General features: G+C 33.5%; 1 long non-coding RNA gene and 1 pseudogene across 1 annotated transcript; both read left to right on the forward strand.

Annotated features, from left to right (window-relative positions):
• The first annotated feature begins 1,640 nt into the window (after positions 1-1,640).
• LOC120190214 lies at positions 1,641-6,967 on the forward strand (annotated as a pseudogene).
• A 6,564-nt stretch (positions 6,968-13,531) lies between these two features.
• On the forward strand, positions 13,532-14,439 carry LOC120190456. Its single transcript, XR_005522620.1, has 3 exons — positions 13,532-13,605; positions 14,132-14,224; positions 14,390-14,439. It is a non-coding gene; the product is annotated as an uncharacterized LOC120190456 (long non-coding RNA).
• Positions 14,440-22,851: the final 8,412 nt, after the last annotated feature.

Here is a 22,851-nt window from a genome sequence, read left to right on the forward strand (position 1 = left end):
TGAAGGATTTGGAATTAATTTAAATTAAATTGGATAGAGTCGCCATCGACCTTTGGGTTAGGTAGGTCGAATGCCTAAAAATATATTTTAAAAACATTTTAAGAAAAATCATTTTTTAAGACAAAAGTTGGTATGCGTCACCAAAGATTCGATAAAATGGATTCGGAAGTCGGTTACGCATGGGGAAGGATTAGCACCCCACAATGCCCAAATTTTGGTACCTAAACGATTATACGTTATTTAAATATCGGGAATTACAAACTCAAAAATATATTTAAATTACGATCCTTTTATTCATTCAAATTTATTTAAAAAATGTCAAATTTTGAATAATTAATTTCTTTTTGTGTGAACAATCTTCAGGAATACATTTCCTTTGTAGCTATGAGACTTTCCCATAAATTCCTCTCACAAAAGATGTTATTTAACAATTTTTCGCAAATATAAAATACCATAAAATAAAATAAAAGTAAAAAATAGTGAAAAATACTCGAAATAAATAAACGTAGAACAAATAAAATCATTGAATACAAAATAAGCATTTATGAGATAAATCCTTGAAAAGACACATTCCCTTGTATTTGGGAGATGTCTTCGTAGATTTCCCTCAAATTAAATTTACATTTTCAAACAATAAGGATTGGAAACATGCAAAATAAAAATAATCACAATAACAAGCAATAAGTATATTTATTTATATGTGATACAAGTGAACCATAACAAATAAAAATATACACATAATATAAAATATTCATACATAAATGACTAAAATAAAAATAAGTAAACATTACAATCCAAAATACAAGCAAAATAAGTGCATAGGATAATTCCCGGGACCAAAATGATATTTAACCAAACTTGAAGGGCTAAAATAGCTAAAATAGAAATTTAAGGACTAAAATGGTAAAAATAGACACTTAAAGGTCTAAATAAGTAAAAATAGAAATTGAAGGGGCTAAAATATAAATAAAATAAACCAGGCTCCCATGATAAAAAATATTAAATAGTACAAGCACTAGAAGCAAAAATAACCCATAAATAAAGCTTAGGACTAAAATGAACTAAACATGAATATAACAAACCCAATGAACAATAAACCCAAAACATATAGGCATTAAAAATGGTGACTAAAACGAACTCGGGGAAAAACATATGCTTTAAAACATAAAATACACAATTTTACACATTCACAAATATTAAAGACTACAATAGAATATTATGCAATTAAAGGTCCCAAAATCTAAATATGAACAAATATTATAATCAATATAGGGGCTGAAATAGGAAATAGTAAAATCATGAAACAATATCTAAACATCGAAAAGTAAAAAAAATAAGCAAACAGGACTAAAATGAAACACAAAACAAATAAAGTGCTCGAAATAGAAGAATGAAACTTCATTAAGTGATATAATTACATGCATTGCAAATATAGAGGTACCTTAAATGCTATTTTACCATTTTAAAAAAACGCAGACCCTCTTGGCCTAAACGACGTCGTTCGATGTGGGTTATATACCTCACTTAAGGGTTAAGAAACCCTATCCTCTCATTTGTTTCCTCAACCCCCAAAACAGAGAGACAGCCCCCAAATGCTCTCTCAATTTTCCTTCATCGGAGAGGAAAAACGTTTGCCGTCGATGGCGCCTCACGGCGGCGCACGGTGGCCGGAACAAGCCAAACGACTCCAAAATGCTCCCCTTTCCACCACTTACCCGAAAATCACCCTTACTCGACCTAAAAACACCCACAAGCCTAGATCTAGCCTTTATCTTTCGAAGAACATGCAACTCCGACGACCCTTGGGTTTCCGAAGCTTCCCCGTCAAAGGTAAGGGTTCTATACTTCTCTTTTTGGTATTTTTTAGTTGTTGATGGATCTTAGACTTTCCTCTCGGTTTGTTTGCTTTGGGTTCGAATCTCTCACCATCTTTTTTCTCTAGTTTATTTCTCTGGATTTTTTCTTTTTCAACACCGAATCTCTCCTCTCCCTCTTTTTTGGTTCGTATTTGTCTTCTTTTTTATCGTTGCATGTGGAGACTGATAGTGGGTAGCGGTATGATTTAATCCTGTAATTTTTCAGGATTTATTTTTCTTTTTGACTTTTGTTTGATTATTTGACAGGTTTCGGTGATGGCTCCGATGGTGACCTCAGCTTGAACACTCATTGGCGTCTTGGCAGCGGTTGCTAAGGGATTAGGGTAGAAACCTTAATCTGCTTAGAGTTTAATTGGGCCTGATCGGATCGGTTCTGGGTATTGGGTCTGGATCCTTGGGTTGGGTTCCAGTTGTAACCGGGTTGGAGTACTCTGGTTCTGGTTTAGTGTTGGGTCTTGTTGTAATGTGGGCCTGTAAACATTATAACCAAAATTCTTAATAATAATAATAATAATTAATAATAATAATAATAATAATATATAATATTTATATATACTCGGACAAAAACGGATGTCTACAGTTGGCATGTGGATCGATATAGCATTTTTTATGTTTGGGGTTTTAGAATTGATGGGTTTCCGTTTTGTGAGTGTTTTCTTATGATTGATTGTTTATTGGTTATTGAGATGTTGTTAAATGACTCCTCTTTTATGGTTTTTGGTGAGTTTAGGTTTTTGAAGCAACATTCGTGAAAACGAGGGAGCAATGGTTGATGGTTCTATTACGGGGGACAATAAATTTTCGGAAGAAAGGGTTGCCAATGAGAAAGTTGATGTGGGGGTTGTTGGGGATTCCGGTGAAATAAAGGGACGAGAAGATGAGGATTTTGAGGAGACAATTGTAACACATGTGAATTTGCAAGAATTGGCAGAAAAATTCGTGCTCGATGACAATGGTTTAGTTGCCAATGCAATTGGAAATTTTCAAGAGTCTATTGAGGTTCTGACTAGTGTCGGCCCTGAGGCCAGGCGGGGAGGGCGACCGCCTAGGGCCCAGGTTTGGAGGGGCCTATTCTTCCCAAATATTTTTAACCTCGCAAAGCACAAAATCACGTCAAAATAAATATACAGGAAAAACATGACTCTCAATCTATCTTGGAGGGGGCCTATTCTTCTCAACTTTCTATCTTGCTTCCTGTAAGCACCAATATTTTTTTTAAAAAAGGGCTTATTTCTTTAATATTTCCAACTGCTGCCCATGCTCCACTAATTACCCACGCCATCTGTAAAATAAAGAGATTCCATCAGTAAACAATTAAGGTGGGGGCAGCATATTATGGGCAGCAAAGGAGAACAATATTAAATGGGGTCTATAGACCAAAAAACAGAAAACACAGAAAGAAAAGGAGGTTATCAACAAGGTCATAAAGAAAAAAACGAGAGCAAAAACCGAAGATACAAACGTTACCAAAATCAGGGGTAGGGAGGAGGAGAGAACAAAAAAAAAAAACAGATTGTAAGTGTGGAGAAAAACAGGGGTTCCCCATCTCATTTCTTTTACACAGTCAATGTAATCAAGGGAGCTTTTCCTCACATTTTTTCTAAGGAGCAATGCGAAAGAATCAATTTTCGGTATTACGCATATTCTTTACTTTTAAATGTTTTGTGTGTGTATGAAATTGAAATGCAAGTAACGACACAAAATAGGAGATACAAGCTCACCGAAACTGTTCGAGCCACCGGAGTCCAGGGATGGAGTGTTGGGTTTCCTTCGGGAACTTTGCATAATAGTATTATGGTTAGTTCTTATTTTAGGGTTTTGAAATAAAAATAAAAGAAGAGGAGGTGATGGGTAGCATCCATCGAAGAAGAAGAGAGTAAAGAAGTGAAGAACGACGCTGGTGGGGTGTTAGCAAATGAAGATTAGGGCAAATTTTCATCTAAAGTATATATATATTATTTCATTAAAACGGCCGCGTTTCAGTGGGTTAGTCAACCCGTGTTTTGTGAGTGGGATAATAGCGTGTGAAATCCATCAGTTTTAGAAATGATACGTTTTAGTCCTCAAATATAGTCTTTTAAGTTTTTAATTCGGTCTTTATACTTTATTCTCTTATAATTTTAGTCTTGAATGTATTGTATTTATTATGTTGTTTAGACATCACTTTTAATTTTTTCAAGTTTCGTTTTAGTCTCGATGTCGAAGTTTGCATGTTTATAATTCTGTCTATTTATTTTAAGTGCATTTAATTTTAGTCCTAGTGTTAATTTCTTTAATTTTCGTTGTTTAGACATTAGGATTCTATATTTTTACATGTTAGTCCTGTAGGCTGTTTTGTAATTTTTTCTATTTTTTATGCCTGATTTTAATTTTTTTGGGTTAATTTTATTTAGGTCCTTAGGTTGTGCGTGTTTTATATTTTAGTTAATAGTCTATTCGCTTCTATTTTATTTCGAATTAAGCTTTAATTTTTGATTTATTTTAGTTTAACCCTTTTCATGTTTAATTTTAGCTTAGTAATTTAAAATTTATGCAATTAGGTCCCCGAACTTCGATTCGATTTTTGATATTGACATAATTAAATAGGTTAAATAGAGCTTCTATTTTAGCTTAGATTTCAAACTAGTCTTTAAATTTAGGGGATAATTCGAGTTGGCCCTCGCATAAACGCTCGAGGGACCACTTCGGTTATTCGATTCAATATTAGAGCCTACATTTTTAGGTTTCAGCTGGCATGATTTTCAAGCTTCAAGATGACAAAGTCAGTGAAACTGTGAATGACAAGTCAGCTAATGTTGATATGGGAGATAAGGGAACAGAGAGTAGGGAATTAAAAGGTGCCACATCTGATCTTGATTCACTGGATGGTGTGGATGAAAATGAAAAAGCAGGTGACACTTATGCTGCGGAGGAGGTGGAGGATAACATGAATGGTGAAGCAAAAGATTCATCAGTTGCAAGGGACATAAAGCATAATGGTGAGATTGATGAACTGAAAAATACGATGTCTGAGCTAAGTAAACCTGTGGAAGGGACAGTTGATTCTGCATCTGGAAACTTATCTTTTACGGAAAAGTCCACAGGTGAGAGGAATGAGCAGATTCAGGCTGGTAAAACTGATATGAGAACAGAGCCTCATGATGGTTTTCAATCTCAGCTTCCTGATGAAATGGCTCAAGATATTCATTTTTTGACCGAAAAATCTGAAAAGAAAGCAGAGAAAGATCATAAAGATAAGCAAATCACCATCGTGGCTCCAGAGCATGAAGTGCAACATGCTCCCAGGATCTTCTCTGTCTTCCAAAAGCGAAGAGTTTAGGAAGAAAGTAGACATAGATCAGGAGCCTAAGCCAAACACCTATGTGACTAGAGAAGGTGAAATTCTACCAGCTCCAGCATCATCAACACCTGTTAAATGTACAAATCCTGCTACCCCTTCTCATCTGCTGGCCTTGGGCGTGCTGCTCCGCTATTGGAACCTGCACCCAGGGTGGTGCAGCAGCCTCGTGCAAATGGAAGTGTCTCTCAGGCCATTCACAACAATTGAAGATCCTGGTAATGTTGAGGCCGAGGAGAGTGATGAGACACGTGAACAGCTACAGTTTTAGGGTTAAGTTTTTGCGGCTTGCAAAGGCTTGGGCAGACTCCCCATAATGTTGTTGTGGCACAGGTTCTATACAGACTTGGATTAGCTGAGCAGCTCCGGGGGAGAATGGGGGCCGTGTCGGTGCCTTTAGCTTTGACCGTGCAAGTGCTACCCTGTACAATTCTGGTGCTTGGAAAGACAGGAGTTGGTAAAGTGCTTCAATTCAATATTGATGAAGTCAAGTTGGTATCGATGCTTTCCAGACAGGTACAAAGAAGGTTCAGGATGTTGTGGGTACGGTACATGGTATTAAGGTCCGTGTAATTGATACACCAGGCCTTCTTCCTTCCTGGTCTGACCAATGCCAGAATGAGAAGATCCTTCGCTCTGTTAAAAGTTTCATCAAGAAAACACCTCCAGATATTGTGTTGTACCTTGATAGGTTGGACATGCAAACCAGGGATTTTGGTGATATACCCCTCTTGCGTACCATCACTGAGATCTTTGGTCCATCTATATGGTTTAATGCAATTGTGGTTTTGACTCATGCAGCTTCTGGTCCACCTGATGGTCCAAATGGTACTGCTTCTAGTTATGACATGTTGTCACTCAACGTTCTCATGTTGTCCAGAGGATTCGTCAGGCAGCTGGGGATATGCGGCTCATGAATCCTGTTTCGTTAGTGGAGAATCACGCTGCATGTAGAACAATAGGGCAGGTCAGAGTATTGACTAATGGTCAGGTCTGGAAGCCTCATTTGTTGTTGCTGTCCTTTGCATCCAAAATTCTGGCTGAAGCAAATACACTTTTGAAGTTGCAAGATACTCCTCCAGGAAAGCCTTTTGCTACTCGAACAAGAGCACCTCCTTTACCTTTCCTTTTTTCATCACTTCTTCAATCAAGACCAAGTTAAGCTGCCTGAAGAGCAGTATGGTGATGAGGATGGATTAGATGATGATTTGGATGAATCCTCAGACTCTGAGGAAGAACCGGAATATGATGAGTTGCCACCTTTCAAGCGTTGACTAAAGCACAAATAGCAAAGCTTAGTAAAGCTCAGAAGAAGGCAGGAATCTCGGTTACTCTCTTGGGTGATGCATTGTCGGCTGGTGTGAAAGTTGAAGACAAATTGATTGCTAATAAGCAGTTCCAGGTAGTCATGACTGGAGGTGCCATGACTGGTCGTGGTGATCTTGCTTATGGGGCAGCTTGGAAGCCCAATTGAGGATAAAGATTACCCCCTGGGTCGCTCCTTGTCTACTCTTGTCTATCTATAATGGATTGGCATGGAGATCTTGCCATCGGATGCATACAGTCACAAGTGCCCATTGGACGGTCTACAACCTAATAGCTCGTGGCAATCTGAATAACAAGGTGCAGGACAAGTCGGTTTGCGACTAATAGTTCGGAACAGCTACAGCTTGCTTTGATTGCTCTCTTTCCATTACTGAAAAAGCTATTTGATTTTCCCCATCAATGCAATATGGGCAATAATGAGAATTAGGATGCAGTGGATAAGACATTTTAAAATGGCCATCTCTATGTGGGTCTTTGAAGAGTGTGAGTGAAGCTCTGAAAGTAGGGTGCTGAAATTTTCCATCATTTTTCTTTTAATCTTGCTCTGATTATATAGTGATTGTAGTTTCTTTGTTTAGATTTTGCATAATAGGTTATTTTTTGTTCCCATGAAACCATGTCCAATCAACAAGTGCTTCTTTTCTCACTTGCCTACATCATTAATATATATGGCTCAACTACCAACATAAATGATTTATGTGCGAACGTAGCACAGGATTGTAATATGGCTCAAGATTGTATATTCTTCTGTTCTGCTCATTAAAATGACGGTCAACTGTGAAACTCTAGCTTGATAAAACAACACAAATCTTATTAGCGGAGAGCTTGAATATGTATTAAGCCTGAGACTACTTTGCCGCCGAGCCTCCGACACAGTAGGGGCATTTGGTACACATAATGCAAGATTATCCATTCGAAATGTTATATTATCTTGTTTGGTTTGATTCAGCAGAAATGTAAGTTTATAGTGTCTGATTGGAGGAATATAAGATTATTTAGATGTATATCATATAGTTTTTTGTATTCAAATATTTATAATTTAATATTAAAGTTTTACTTTTTGTAGAAAAAAATACATTTAATATAATTAATATAATTATATCGAATTTATATTTTAAAATAAGTTTATAAGTATCATATTTATTTATATAAAATATAATATAATATGAAAAAATAATGTTGTGGGAGTGGATAAAGATATTGTTTTTTAATGTATAAGGTTCATTTTTTAATAACTCAAAGTTAAATATTATTTTAAATAATTATTTTTTTACAATAATATCATTTTCATCTCATCAAATTAGAAAATGATTAATATATTTAATATTAAAAATATAAAATAATTTTAATACTCAAATTATAAATATTTTACTAAATCAAACTCTTTGTATATTATATTATGTTTATAATTTTGAGTAAACATCAATAATAAAAATTGAGAATTATTCATGTGAAAACAATTTTATTATTTTAGGGTTATTCTTATCCAAAATAATGAAAATGGTATAATATCTAAGAATTTGAATGTAATAACATTTAACCAAAAATACTATTATCGATAATAAATTATTACCCGATAAAGATCATTCCTCTTAGTAATAATGATATTTTCCACGAACTCAACGTCCCTTTAATGTATTATATGAGTACGACCTTCGTAAATTCATATCATACAAGGGGTTTCCTTACAATTTACTTTTAACACGGCCGTGTAAAAAATTTGAAACGAACGACTTTCGAGATAATTTTATAAGATTATATTTTTTAATATTTCAGCTTTGGGATATATTTTTAAAAGAACAGAGTTAAAATCAAATATAGACGAGTTACACTTTACAAAAATATAAACTATTATTTTTATTATTATACTAAAATTAAAGAAATTAAATATGTAATTTTTAATATATATTGAATTGCACGTTATGTTCGTATTAAATTATATTTTCAATATAATCTAAAATATTTAAGTCTATATTTTTTATTATTTTAAAATTAAAAAATTGAATAAATAAAGTATGATACATATAAATTATATTTCATCATAGTTCAAAATATTATAACAATGGCCTGGTAGTTGTTGGCCCTTTACCGGTGATCCTGTTGAAGCACAAACAATAACATCTGGTATTCGGCTAGCGGTCAACCTCCGATACCGGCAGATCACGGTCGAAAGTGATGCCTCCAATTTGGTTGTTCAATTGCTCCAGCGTCGGATTGATCTATCAAGGTTGAATCACGACCAGAGATTTAAATAGTGATCCGCGACTGCAATAGCGCCCTCGATATAGCGGTAGCGGTGCCCTCTGAAAACGCTATTATTTGACCGCAACACCTGTAGTCACCGCAATAGCGTCTGCTATGCCCGCGATATAGCAGTAGCAGTGCCTTCCAAAAACGCGACCATGATTTGAATATCTGATCACAGTTTGTTTTTAAATACTTCTGTTTTTTTTCATGAATGCCTAGATTTTATTTTCGATTATGTACTACAGGATGCTATTTCAGTTAATATTAAAGACGTCTTCTTTCAAAAATAAAATTATTGAATTAAAATTAAATGAAATTTGAATAAATAAATTTTAATAAAATTTGAATTATAATTTATATTCATTCACATTCTTTGTAGTTAAACTATTTTAATTTATGGATAAATATTTTTGGATATCTATTATTTGAGTTCACACTAATTATGTATTTTCAAATTTTAATATTTGAATTTAACTTTGGATTAAAAAATTATACAGATTTGAACATTGTTCATTCAAATAATAACATATTTGTATGAATTCTAGTATCCAATATAATTTAAAATTTTATTTTGTATATTCAAATATTTAGCAGATAATAATATTTAATTAGAATTTAAATAACAATAACAATAAAATAATTCAAAAATAAAAACATATTTTAATCTTTAGATACAACTATGAAATTGAATAATTTTAAAAATTATAGATTTTCAACCCGCTGTAATTTGTAAGTTGAAGCTAACATTAATGAAAAAGAACAGAGCTATGCTTGAAGACCCGTATTTCCATGGGTTTGGCCCATGAAGAAAGGTATACATCCATTTGGGAACAAATTTAGTTGCTCTCCATGCGCGTTTGGTCTAATTACTCGTTGTGGTGCTTTGAGATAAAGTTCCCTCTTTTTGAGGGTTTTCTTCATTTGGTCATTCTCCTAATATAACTTATCCGAAAAGAGAGGGTTTTAGAAAAAAAGGTGACGACGGTTTCTCTGCAGTTTTTAAACACTCTTCTGCTAAATTTAATCTAAATTCCAGACTAAACTTCAATCTAAATAAAAAAAAGATGGGTCTCAAGCAAGAAGATATACTTCTCAATAACAGCACGAAGAAGTAATTTTTTCTTCCATATTTATGTTATTTTTTACCAAATGTGATTTTATTTTGTTTAATTTCTAACTTCAATTTTTTGTTTATTGGGAAAACCCGATAGCTTAAATGCTTCTAAGATAGCAGTGGACAAGCAAAAGCTTGCTGCTCCAATCAAAACAGCTATCGACAAGTTTTAACTTCTCCCGGAGTTTTTAAAGATGGTTTGATGTTAATTTGTTATTTTTTTCTATGTGAAGTTGTATATGTTTTTGAACTGAATTTTGGGTTCTGGGTGAATAGGTTAGAGGGTTAGTGAAGCAGCACTTGGATTCATTTAATTATTTCGTTAATACTGTTGGGAAGCACGGTCTTTCCCGCTTTGTGAAGTTAAGATAGACACTTAGAGATTAAGGATATTAAAGAGAGCACAAGAGTATAATTCTCCAATTTGGAGATTCTTCCACTATACAAAAGAATAGAAAGATTACAAGGATGTGTTCACAAAATTTGACTCACACTTGGTGGCTCACTCAAGCTTGAGGATAAAGACTTCCCAAGCTATCTCTCTTCTCTCTCAAAGAGGCTCTCTAACTCTCTAGTTTCTCAAGCTTGAATTTCTTGGATTTTGGATGGTTAGGAATGAAGTCTCTCACCCCTATTTATACTACTCCACCTCCACAATGAATGTAACACCCCAACCCGTACCCGACCCGAATACGAGTCCGAGATGTCACATTAACTTTTAAAAACGATATTGTTACAAAATATTAAAACATTTTAACTCATTTTAAGAAATGAGATCATATATTGTTGAATTGTGTTTGTTATAAATTTTGAGTAAAAAACATATTTATGAACAGTAAATACGGTATGAACAATACCGTATGAACAATGATGAACATTACCTGCTACAGTACCCGAATGTTAAAAATTTCCAGATTATCAAAGGGGAACCGATTCCCCTGCTACAGGGAATCAATACCCTGCTACAATATTGCTACAGTACTGCTACAGTACTTCCGTAAAATACGTATATAAAACTCGTAAAAATTTAACCATTCATTAATATACATTTACTATTACATTTATACGTTTAAAACATTACAGAAGTCGATCAGAGCATATATACTAAACGACTTTATTTACATGCCAACACCTATATCATATAAACATACATACTGTGTAAGGTTCTTCTGATTTGATCTTTGAGCAGAGATATGTTGTTACTTTGAACTTAGCTTTGATCCTCATGCTTCTCAGTACCTACGTGTAAATCACTTACAAGCTAAGTCATAGACTTAGTGAGGCATAAACATAATAATAATGCATTTAATATACATATGAACATATAATCAAATCATTCAATCATGTCACAAGTATTTTAGTGTAAACAATAATAATACACTTACCTTTAATAACCATTTATAAGCCCATGTACATTATTGAGAACTCGAGGTATGTGAGTACATTGAGGTTGTGCACTATTATGCTGTCACCACAGCTCGTATAAATGTCCCGAAGGACCTATCCAGAGGTCACAAGGAACCTCGGTAACTATCCAGAGGTCATAAAGAACCTCGACAACTGTCCATAGGTCCCGAAGAACCTAGGTAAACTGTCCATATGTTCCTTAGAACATATGTATACTGTCCATATGTCCCGAAAGACATAGGTAATTCTGTCCATATGTTCCATAAAACATAGGTAAACCCTCGATTCTTGGCATGCCAACTATACCTATAGCTCTCATGTTACATAACATGGGCATTATCATTTATATCATTTCACACATTCACAGGCACATTTCACTTTTCATATGATTTCATAATCATATGTCAATTTTCTTATAACACTTCTCTTGTGTTCATATGACATGTAAATCATTGGTATCTCTTGTTCTCATATGATTCCTATACATCACATATATCACATTCATAACACATATTCATATAAGCTCACGGTTATTATCACCTATCATGACATTTCACATAAATCATGTAACTCATATACTTTTCATATAACCATTACATACATACACACATACATGTCATCATTTATGTTTTTATCATACTCCTATAGTATTATCCTTTATTTCTCTTAGCTCTTGTTCATATGATCTCTTAGATTCATACAAAAACACATCAATACATATAGTCACGTAAATCACTTTTGTATAACTTATATCAACTTTTCATGTCATTTCACACTTTGTTACATTGCTTATATTTTACTCTTATGTCTTCTCATATACATATATTCTCATATACATATCAATAACACATATACTCATGAACACATATAAATCATAACAAACACATACTTCTATGAATTCATGCATTTTACTATTAGAAATAGACTTATCACAAGTCTTATTTTCCATTGAACATCATATACTAAATAATGTGCACTCACCTTAGCCTTGTTTTGATTCAATCTTAATCCTTTGATTATTCCGGAACTTGTTTAGGCTCAATATCTACATAAATATAATATTTCAAAACAACTATCAGAATCCTAAACTATAAACTTGATGTTAATAACTTAAATCGGTTTAATGAACCAAATTCCATTTTTTTCATTTAGGGGGGAATCTGTCCCCCCTGCACAATCTGGAATTTTCGTTCAAGCCCAGAAAATCATTGTTCATTGCACGAAAATTCTCTATTTCCACTTCAATTCTTCATATTTCATCCCCTTTTATATTCTTAACTCAAATATACATACTTAAACTAATTTATATCCATTTATTTCATCTTAAACCTCAAAATTCTATTCTCCATATAGAAATCAATAATCATACTAAATTTTCCATGTTATCTAAACTTAATTCTAACACTTCTAACTTCTTATTCTCATAGATGACAACTCAAATTCAACTTAAAATTCAACTTATCAACTATATTTCAATATTTCATTCAAGAACTCAAAATCTTTAATCTCTCCTATACTTTTCATCTTATTGTTTTAGAACAAATTAAGCTTTCCTTAAGCTTAATTATCATCTAATGATCAAAACCCAACCTTAAATTTAACCAGAAATTAACTAAATAGAAGACTCACCTTTGAGCTTGGAGATACGGGAGGAGAGGAAGAAGGAAGAAGAAGTTATGGAGAAATCTTTTCCTTATCCTTATCCCCCACATAAATATATATATCATTATCATATCATATTTTTAATTAATTTCTAAATAAAATGACCATTTTGCCCTTCACTTCATTTAATAATTACTAACAATAATTCATAAAATATATTCAAATAAATCATTAAACTATTCAACCATTTTATTTTAATCACCAAATTCTGAAGTTTTACAATTTAGTCACTAACCCGTAGTTTGGGATGTTACAATGAATGGTGGAGATTACTTATATCCAAGGGTAGAGAATAATTATCTGGAATGCTCCACACACTCTAGGAAGCTCTACACACTCTAGGAAGCTCTACACTCTTCCACTCCCTTCCATATTCTTCCATACTCTTCCATAAGGTTCAACACATCTCTAGAATATTTTAGAGGATTCTACACTCTTCCACAAGCTTCTAGAGAGTTATACACTTCTCTAGAGTTCTCCGGAATGTTTTAGAAAATTCTACACTTCTCCAGAAAGCTCTAGAATTTTCTAGAACCTCTCCAATTAAGGAGAGATCCAACAAATACTGGGATAAAGAAGATTGTTCGTGCCAATGACCGGATTGTAGCCGATCTTGACCCCAGTATTTACCTCAGGTTTGAAAGCATTTTTTGTTTATTTTTTGGGTTATGATTGTTATAAATTATATTTTGCCAACTAGCTGATGCAGGTTCCGTTTGATTGTAGCTAGTTGTTATTATTATTATTATTATTATTATTATTATATTTGCTTTTAAAAGCAAGATATAATCTTTTGAACAGTTAAAAATAAATAAAAGAAAGGCTGTTTTGGAATGATCACATGCTATATTACTTTTATATGGAATATTAACTTCGGATGTGTTATGGCTTAACTATTTTCTGTTTGTAATAAAATATGAGGAATTTTATTGTCAGTAGCATTTGAGCAAGCTAAGAGCAAGCGATGAAATAGTGATATTAACAACCTCAGGGAGCCTTAGCTGTTTTTCTTCCATGCTATAGTTTGGTTGCCTTGTATTTGGTCCCTGGAATTCTGGTTATGACTTATCTGCATGCAGTGAACTAAGTTTCCTATTGGCATAATTTGGATTTAGACTTTTTTCCGCCTCTACTTCAATTGTAACTGGTGTTCTGGTGCAGGTTCAAAGATGTTAGAATTGGTGATCCCTCCATGACGGTTGATGGGATCAGTGAAAAAATCAATCCTCATACATGCCGATTGTCAGATATGACGTATGTACTAAATACATTCATACATTTCTATGTTCAACTATTTCATATAGGCATTTTTGGAATTATTGAATTTTTTCCTGGTGTTATAACAACTGAAACTTTAAATGGAATAGTGAGTAGTGCATATTGTTCTCTTTCATCTTGCTAATGTGGCGTTAATTTAAGGTATTCTGCACCGATATTGGTCAGCATAGAGTACATTCATGGGAGTCATGGGCAGAAAACTAGACTAGAAAAGGTACATCAGATGCTTTTTTGATGTGTGTATGATGCAGAAAGATAGGTGCTTTGAATGTAATATAAAATATTCTTCCTTGCAGAATAATCTTGTTATCGGAAGAATGCCCATCATGCTAAGGAGTTGCTGCTGCGTGTTGTATGGGAAAGATGAAGCTGAACTTGCAAGGCTTGGTTTGTGTTCACTAAACTCAAAACAATGGTTGTTCCTTTCTCACTTTCTTATTATATAATCTAAGATCCTTTCTCTCTCATTATACTGCTTAAACGTATACCCCCTTTCATTTCTTCCGAAAATCAGAAACACCACCCTTTGTTTTGTTATTATTGCTTTCTGTTTAACATTTACATTTATTGCGTTTTTAACAATCTTTTTTCAAAGAAAACGTAATAAAGCACCTTTAGTATGAACGTGGGATCTGATTTGTTTTTGGAAAGATGATGTTTTGATCGTAAAGATATGGAAGGATCTATTTTCATTTTTGTTGGTGTCATAACAATTTTTATGAGAAACAATTGTTTATTGTTTTAAAAACAGTTATGACTATTTATTTTGAAAAATTGGTGGATTTGGAATTACTTTTTACTAAATTGGATAGAGTCTCCATCGACCTTTGGGTTAGGAGGGTCGAATACTTAAAAATGTCTTTTAAAAACAATTTTAAGAAAAATCATTTTTTAAGACAAAAGCTGGTATGCGTCACCAAAGATTCAATTAAATGGATTCGGAAGTCGGTTACGCATGGGGAAGGATTAGCACCCCACAACGCCCAAATTTTGGTACCTAAACGATTATATGTTATTTAAATATCGGGAATTACAAACTCGAAAATATATTTAAATTACGATCCTTTTATTCATTCAAATTTATTTAAAAAATGTCAAATTTCGAATAATTAATTTCTTTTTGTGTGAATAATCTTCGGGAATACATTTCCTTTGCAGTTATGATACTTTCCCATAAATTTCTCTCACAAAAGATGTTATTTAACAATTTTTCGCAAATATAAAATACCATAAAATAAAACAAAATAAAAGTAAAAAAATAGTGAAAATACTCGAAATAAATAAACGTAGAATAAATAAAATTATTGAATACAAAATAAGCATTTATAAGATAAATCCTTGAAAAGATACATTCCCTTGTATTTGGGAGATGTTTTCGTAGATTTCTCTCAAAATTAAATTTACATTTTCAAACAATAAGGATTGGAAACATGCAAAATAAAAATAATCACAATAACAAGCAATAAACATATTTATTTATATGTGATACAAGTGAACACATAACAAATAAAAAGATACACACAAAATATAAAATATTCATACATAAATGACTAAAATAAAAATAAGTAAACATTACAATCCAAAATACAAGAAAAATAAGTACATAGGATAATTTCCGGGACCAAAATGATATTTAACCAAACTTGAAGGGCTAAAATAGCTAAAATAGAAATTTAAGGACTAAAATGGTAAAAATAGAAACTTAAAGGGCTAAATAAGTAAAAACGTAAATTGAAGGGGCTAAAATATAAATAAAATAAACCAGACTCCTATAATCGAAAATATTAAATAGTACAGGTACTAGAAGCGAAAATAACTCATAAATAAAGCTTAGGACTAAAATGAACTAAACATGAATATAACAAACCCAATGAACAATAAACCCAAAACACATAGGCATTAAAAATGGTGACTAGAACGAACTCGGGGCAAAACATATGCTTTAAAACATAAAATACACAATTTTACACATTCACAAATATTAGGACTACAATAGAATATTATGCAATTAAAGGTTCCAAAATCTAAATATAAAAAAATATTATAATCCAATTATAGGGACTGAAATAGGAAATAGTAAAATCATGAAACAAATATCTAAACATCGAAAAGTAAAAAACAAATAAGCAAATAGGACTAAAATGAAACACAAAACAAATAAAGTGCTCGAAATAGAAGAATGAAACTTCATTCAGTGATATAATTACATGTATTACAAAGATAGAGGGACCTTAAATGCTATTTTACCATTTTTTAAAAATGCAGACCTCTATTGGCCTAAACAACGTTGTTCGGTGTGTGGGTTATATACCCCACTTAAGGGTTAAGAAACCCTATCCTCTCATTTGTTTTCTCAGCCCCCCAAAACAGAGAGAGAGTCCCCAAAGACTCTATCAATTTTTCTTCATCGGAGAGGAAAAACGTCCGCCGTGGATGGCGCCTCGCGGCGGCGCACGACGGCCCATGGAGGTCAGAACAAGCCAAATGAATCCAAAATGCTCTCTTTTCCACCACTTACCCGAAAATCACCCTCACTCGACCTAAAAACACCCACAAGCCTAGATCTAGCCTTTACCTTTCGAAGAACATGCAACTCCAACGACCCTTGGGTTTCCCGATGCTTCCCCGTCAAAGGTAAGGGTTTTGTACTTCTCTTTTTTGTATTTTTTAGTTGTTGATGGATCTTAGACTTTCCTCTCAGTTTGTTTGCTTTGGGTTCGAATCTCTCACCCTCGTTTTTCTCTAGTTTATTTCTCTGGATTTTTTCTTTTTCAACACCGAATCTCTCCCCCTCACTCTTTTTTGGTTCGAATATGTCTTCTTTTTTATCGTTGCATGTGGAGATCGATAGTGGGTAGTGGGTATGATTTAATCCCGTAATTTTCGGGATTTATTTTTCTTTTTGACTTTTGTTTGATTATTTGGTAGGTTTCGGTGATGGCTCCGATGGTGACCTCGGCTTGAACGACTCTTCGGTGTCTTGGCAGCGGCTCACGCGTAGCCAGAGAAGTCGAATTGTTGTTGGCGGTAGCTGTTAAGGGATTAGGGTAGAAACCCTAATCTGCTTAGAGTTTAGTTGGGCCGGATTAGGTCGGTTCTGGGTATTGGGTCTGGATCCTTGGGTCGGGTTCCAGTTGTAACCGGGTTGGAGTACTCTGGATCTGGTTTAGTGTTGGGTCTTGTTGTAATGTGGGCCTACAAACATTGTAACCAAAATTGTTAATAATAATAATAATTATTATTATTATTATTATTATTAATTATAAATAATATTTATATAGACCCAAACAAAAACGAGTGTCTACAGCTGCCCCTCTTTGCACATTCTTGTGTTAACAAGAATAGGGCAAAGACGAAATAGACAACCAGTTTTTATCCAATGATCTTTTTTTGGTTTTGAAAATTTAATATTGTTTGATTTGGGGAGACAACAATGCTCATACGTGATGAAGAGTTCGGGTCGTCTAAGGGTGACAAGACTCCTACATAATGAGGAAATCTAGACAGGAGATGACATTGCTCATACTATGATGAATCTTGGTCATCTTTAGGAAGGGTGATAACACTGTTCATACTATGATAAGTCTTGATTATCCATGGTTGACACTGCTCATATACGATGAGTCTTGGTCAGATAAAAGTGATAACACTTGGTTATCTAGAATTGACACGGGTCCTACGTGACGAGGAGATCTAGTCATGTGATGACACTGCTCATCTGTTCATGAGTCTTGGCCATCTAAAGGTGATAACACGATTCCTCTCTGCTAGGGACGACTGGTTATCTAAGTTGACATAACTCCTACATAATGAGGAGATCTAGTCAGGTGATGACACTGCTTATCTGTTCATGAGTCTTGGTCATCTAAAGGTGATAACACGGTTCCACTATGATGGGGACGGCTGGTTATCTAAATTGACACAGCTCCTACATAATGAGGATATCTGGTCAGGTGATGACACTGCTCATCTGTTCATGAGTCTTGGTCAGGGAATTTTAGTTTCAAAAGAAACTGATTCATAGATGATGTTTCAAAAGAAGCTGTCTCAAAGGAGACAAAATTTTGTTTCCTAAGAAACAAGCTCAAAGATTTTTCTTCAAAAGAAACTGTCTCGATTGAGAAGATACTTTGTTTATTTCTCTAATATGAAAGTTCAATTTTTCACCATCCATAGTTTTGATCATTTCCATTCTAAACGGTGGAACCATCATGACAATTTCAAAGGACAGAGTAAGGTCGTCTCCCTTGCCTAATAGCTGGAAACTGAAAGAAATTTTTACCACCGGGATTGTGGTTGAAGGCTACTTGGCATTGATGACTGTCGTCTTCTTCTGGTTTATGCATGATACCGACTTCTTCTCAGACAAATTTGGTGTAAGGTCTCTAAGGGACAGGGAGGATCAAATGATAGGTGCTTTATATTTACAAGTACGCATTGTGAGCCAGCCTCTAATATTTTGACTATATCACGTAGCTGGTCTTATGTTGAGCGTTTCGGATTGCTACTGGTCACTGCCTTTGTTATTGCACAATTGATTGCTACTTTATTTGATGTATATGCAAACTGGGGATTTGCAAGGAATGTGATGGGGATGGGTCGGTGTCATATGGCTTTATAGTGTTGTTTTCTACATCCCACTTGATCTAATGAAGTTTGTCATTTGTTACATCTAAAGTGGAAGTCAGTGCGGAAGTTAGTACATTACTCCTAGCGATTAGATGATCATAGATAAGAATCTACTATTAGGTTACTCCTCGGATCAATGAATCATCATTTAAGTCTCGAATGTTGCACGATCTTTGAGCAAGTCTCATTTTGAACTCTGAACTCCTTTTAGCCCTCGGTGCATGTCTTTGTACGCGACCGCTTGACTGAAAACTTTTATATTTTCTTTGAGAAAATTTCCACTTGAGTATCCTCTTGCGGATCAACACTTTTGCATTATGTCATAACGATGCAATGCAATGCAAAGAATGATGAAAAATGACACAATCAAAAGAAAAGAAATAAGTTAGTGTACACAAACAAAAGAAAAGAAATTAATTAGTACAGGTAAGATAATCGATACAGATAAAAATGTTATTCAAATATGAATAAAACACCTACCATATCTACCCGAACATGCTTTAATTAAATAACATTCCTACCCGGACATGCTATCTACCCCCAATGATAATTTTCAAGAAAATAATCCTAATCGCATGATATCTAGTTCGCATGCTGTTATTCAACAGAATTTAGAGTAAAAATAAAAGGTTTAGAAACACTCCTCCTTTGTGTACACTTAATTTAGGTACCTATTGACGGACATAGGTTCGACATGAATTTCATAGGGGTTGATTACTATGGCTCACTATATACAGTGTTTCAGCTCTATGAGAAAAAAGTACTCGAATTGTCCTTAATGTCGGTGCCCCTTGGGCTGCCAAACCCTCAATCCTAGCCCATTACAGGTTCGTGAGGATCAAGTTCAATTCGTGAGGATCGAGTTCAATTCGAGAGGATGTAACACCCCCAACCCGTACCGACCCGGATACGAGTCTGAGGTGTCACATTGACTTTTTAAAACATTTTCTTGTATAAAACAGTGAATAATTTTAAAACTTTCACTAAATAAGACTGGATAATTTACATAAAATAAAATCATAAGATTTTATAAAACTTATTAGTGCATAGAGGATTCAAATCTTTATTTACATGCCAACTACAATCAGTATTACAAAATACTTACTATTAAATTCTTTTCTGATCTGATCTTTGGAAATGAGAAACTGACATGTCTTGCTTAACTTTTATCATTCTTCTTCTTCTCGGAACCTACGTGTGAAACAATCACACGCTAATTCATTGACTTAGTGAGGCATATAAAGCATATAATAGAAACCATAGAACATTTCATATAACATAATGCATACATGTACATATACCATCATTATCATGATCTCTATCATTCTCAACATCAATATCATTATCATGATCTCTATCATGATCAACATCAATATCATTATCATGAACCCATTTAAAACATGTCATATTGTACTTAACATTTGTAACATATCATATAATACATTTCACCAAGAAATATACACAGTATCACATATAAATCTTGTAATGTATTTTATATAAGCAAGCATATGCATCACATACAATGTATTTATGTTATCTCTTTAATAGTCCATGTATTATTCCATGTATAGTTTTGATATCTTTTGTAGGCTCATATACAATACTGATATCTTTTATAATATCATGTATTAACCCATGTATTGACCCATGTATTAGCTATGTATTATCCCATGTACAGTACTGAGAACTCAAGGTATGTGAGTACTATGAGGTTGTGCACACATATGCTGTCACCACAGCTCGTATAACTGTGTCCCGAAGGACCTATCATCCCGAAGGATGTCATTTGTGTCCCGAAGGACCTGTCATCCCGAAGGATGTCATCTGTGTCCCGAAGGACCTGTCATCCCGAAGGATGTAATATGTGTCCCGAAGGACCTGTCATCCCAAAGGATGTAATCTGTGTCCCGAAGGACCTGTCATATATCCCGAAGGACATATGTAACCCTCGACTCTTGCATGCCAAGTATACCACTAGCTCTCATATCACATAACATGGGCATTATCATTTATATAATTTCACATCACTTGTATCATATAAACATGTAATCTCATAACTTATTATCATATAGCTTGTATAACATTCTTGTATGATCTCATAGATCATTGTGTAACATTCTTGTATGATCTCATAGATCATTGTGTAACATTCTTGTATGATCTCATAGATCCCTTTTCATATAACCTATATCACATAGGTTCATATCATATCATATATATCACATGTGCATGTAATCATATAGATCGTCTCATATAGTTTATATCATTTCTCATGTGTTCATATATACATGTATGTCATATCTTATTCACATATGAATGTATTCACATATATTAGTTTCACGTATCTCATATTTTATTCTCATATGTTCACATCAATCATGTCACATAAAATAACATGTCAGACATATCACACAGTTGATATCATATTTTTCATATATTCATGTAGTTCAGTCTCACATATCGCATATACATGTAATCATGTAAATCATGTCACATATAATAACATAGGACACATATACCCACTTTCATGTACTCATGCACACATAAGCATCATACTTGTACTTATGAAATCATGCATTCCAACATGGGAAATAGACTTATCGCAAATCCTACCCAATGATGTATAAGACATCCATATATAATGTTATGCATGCATAATAAATCAATAACATTTTATGAGTCACTTCTTACCATAGTAACTCCGTCACTGGCTCATCGCAAGCCAATGTTTATTCTATAACATAAGTACAAATTAAATTTGCACTCACCTTGACACTTTATATATCCAAATGATGTTCCTTAATATAATCCTCAACAATCCTTTTATACTTGACTTGTCTTAGTCACAAATCAATCACAATATGTACAAATCACAATTTTATAACGATACATATGTTAGTATTGTACTAACATAAATACATCCCCAAAACAAAATCCATAATATACTTGAAACTCATTTTCTATCAAAATACTTAACACTTAATAATTCCTTTTTAATATTGTCACCAACTTTTCCAATTTATATAAAATGGTCATTCACTATTTTATCACTTAAATTTTAAATACCATAAATTCCAGTAATTCCAGAAATTCCATAAATTCAAGAAATTCCAGTACTGGAATTATTACCAACCAATTACTTTTACAAAGGTACAATTACCTTTGAGCACCCCAACTATGTAATTGTTGCATTTAAATCAACAATCCTTTTTAAACTTCCAAAATGATCATATTTCACATCTAAATGCTCATTTCAATCCCAAAACAACAATTTCCAGCATAGTTCATCAACTATTAGACAATTATACAATCAATCCCAACTTTTTCCAAAATTACGAATTGGTCCCTCAACTTTTCAAAAATTACAAAATGGTCCCCAAATTTTTCTAAAGCTTGTAAAATACTTTCTACATCATTTCCAGACCTTATATAATTTTTCCATAATTTTTCTCATCTTTTAAGACCAAAGCCTAATGGTTTAAAGTTCCAAAACTAGGGTTTTCATGATTTTACTCGATTTTGATTCGATTCAAGCATGAAATCAACTTTCAATCAACCTTATAACATCTCTAAAATCAAATCCCTAATCAAATTTCATCATAACACAAAGTTCCCCAACTTATAATTTGGCCGAATTTTACATAATAATTTCTAGAAAGATCGAACATGTTTTAACCATAAATCAAGCTTGAAAATGAATCTATAACCTCTGATTCATCAAGATTTATCATCAATTTCATGAATCCTATCATGAACATAAACCCTTAAATTTGGGATCTTTGAAATTCAGCAAGATTAGAAAGCAATATTGGTACCAAATGATAGCGTTTTTCGCGTAGATCACTTTCCTAGTTCACGACATAACCCGAATCCCAAAGAAATTGGCTCAAAAATGAAAAAGAAATATTTTCTTACCTTGGAAGAGAACTCACGTGAAGATGCTGGAGAAGATGAACATTAGCATGATATTTCTT

Source organism: Hibiscus syriacus, unplaced genomic scaffold, assembly GCF_006381635.1.
Source record: "Hibiscus syriacus cultivar Baekdansim isolate YM2019G1 unplaced genomic scaffold, ASM638163v2 tig00116962_pilon, whole genome shotgun sequence".
In the NCBI taxonomy this organism is placed as follows: Eukaryota; Viridiplantae; Streptophyta; class Magnoliopsida; order Malvales; family Malvaceae; genus Hibiscus; species Hibiscus syriacus.